The sequence below is a fragment of the Propithecus coquereli genome, unplaced genomic scaffold (assembly GCF_000956105.1).
Source record: "Propithecus coquereli isolate 6110/MARCELLA unplaced genomic scaffold, Pcoq_1.0 Scaffold125, whole genome shotgun sequence".
Classification (NCBI taxonomy): Eukaryota; Metazoa; Chordata; class Mammalia; order Primates; family Indriidae; genus Propithecus; species Propithecus coquereli.
In genome coordinates, this window is record NW_012136636.1 from 5,878,172 (window position 1) to 5,880,434 (window position 2,263).

The 2,263-nt window shown below is 40.6% G+C and overlaps 1 protein-coding gene across 1 annotated transcript in view; it reads left to right on the plus strand.

Moving 5' to 3' along the window:
* Window positions 1-2,263, plus strand: part of MYO16 (myosin XVI) — a 542,291-nt gene that overhangs the window by 513,709 nt on the left and 26,319 nt on the right. The window lies entirely within an intron of this gene.

Sequence of the window (2,263 nt, forward strand, 5' to 3'; positions counted from 1 at the left end):
GCTTTATAGTTTCCCTCATTCTTCTCTTCCTCTAAGACTTTAAGTGAACCCAGAGTCTCTCACTTTTCAAAATTACTTTAGAAATCATACAGAACTCCAGGGAAGAGTTCCATACTGTGGCTGATGGGGAGAATGACCCCAAAGCCATTCCTATTTGTGTCCGGGGGCAAGGTTTGATTTGCAAAGCCTAAGCAGCAGCCAGCACACAAGAAAGGGGCATGCAGAGGCTTCTCCTTCCTCCTGCACCTCCAATCAGGGTTAAGGCCTGACTTTTCCTCCCCCAAACGCAAATGGGGAGCAGAGGGTTCCATAGTGTCCGTATCCTGTCTATTAAGCCATGTAGATTGGCTTTTGAGGAAGAAAGACCTTACCCTGAGCCTCTGTGTGCTTCCTCTGAGTAGAAGAGCTGGGTATCCGGAGGGTAGGGCGGATACAGTTTCAGAAGGCCTTAGCCCCTGCTGTAATTTGGGCAAATATGGTTTCTTAAAATAAAGATTTTTAGTATCAGTAAAGGACATATTTGACTTTTTGAGGCACACTGGTGCTGATCTAGAAAGAACGTGTTGATGGAATTATCAGCTCCAAGTCTGGTCTTGGAGAAGACTATGACAGTGAGAACACCAGGGTAAGTTTACAAGCACGTGTGAGCGCCCACTCTCTGATGGAATTCTACCTTTCAGAGCAAAGGGAACAGATAAAGGGCCCCAATTTAACTTTGAATGTGCCCCCGACACTAATTGGGAGCCCTCAACCTTAGTTAAAGTAGACTGTGGAATTCTCTACCCTCAAGACTTTGGAACATTCCTGGGGGCCTTAGCTTAGCAATGTTTCCACTAGCTGCATAAGGAAATCCTTGCTATGTTTTCTTAAAAAAAAAACATACATTCTTGAAAGTTAGGGACACATGCTCAAGTATTTACAAGTGAAATGACATAATTCCTTAGATTTTTTTTTTTTTATTTCAGGGTATTATGAGGGTACAAACATTTTGGTTACATTTTATGGGCTTAGATTTTTTTTTTAAAAAAAAGATAATGAGAAGTAGATGAAACAAGATTTGTTTACTGATAATCCCAAGGCTTGGAATGGTACATGGAGTTTTACTTTTATATATTTTTGAAATTTGTGTAATAAGTTGTAAAATTTTTGTTATTTTGGTAGGTAAAATGAGTGTTATTGTAGTCTTATATGCATGCACTTCTTTGACTTCTTAGTGAAAATTAGCATGTTTATTATGTATTGATCATTCGTATTGTTTCTCCTTAATTTCCTAAACATATTCTTTGTCCATTTTTAAAAATATGAGAGTAGGTCATTGATGGTGATTTCTAGGATGTTTTAAGAATAAGACAGCCTTTATTTAATATACTTAAATGTTCTATATTGTTTTAAAATGTTCATTTTATTTTTATGGTATTTTAACATGTTTATTTTTAAATATAAGATGTTTATTTTTGAATGTTCCTATAAAGGCATTAATCCATTTTTTTCATTCCTGATCTGTGCCTTTGGTGTCATATTTAGATTATTTGCCTAAAAAAGGTACTGCTTCTAATATGGCAGCAAAATGAAATATTTCGTTGGTTAAAAAGGAAATCCTGCCAACTTCCTTTGCACCTTTGGAGCTTCCTTGGTGCACACTGCCTTGGCCTAAGGCGGTGATGAGGTCCTTTCACCTACTTGCTACAACCTTCAAGGATTTCCTCCCCCCAGACTTCTCATCTCACACCCAGTGCTCCCCTCACCCCTGCATCAGCTGCCTCAGTCCCCCTCTGTCCTCACCTGGGTCCCCATCTACACACACCCCTGCCCCAGACTGTGCCATCTGCCCCATCTATGCAGGCTTGCTACGGGTTGTGGGACCAATTATTTCTTCAGTCAACAGGTGTGCAATGCCTTTTAGCTCACTGAGATAAAATGGTGTCACATCTCAGAAATCTACAGCACGACCTGTTCTCTACAAAACGCTGTCACATTTCTATGAAATGTTCTAGAAAGCCCTTGAACATCTGGTCTGCTTTCCCTTTCCAGTACATTCTCCAGGCTCCCTGCTGGGCTACACATCCCACAGACTTTCTTCTGGACGTGGAGCAACCTTGTGTGACTCCGTGTGACTTCATTGCCTTACCCCATTTGCTCTCTCACTAGGCCTCCAGTCTCAACTTTCTTCACTTTTCAAAATTTTTCTCATCCTAGAAGGCCCAGGTCCCTTGGCAACATCACGTTTTCTCTGATCCCTTCCATGCAATTTATCCTGCTTTCT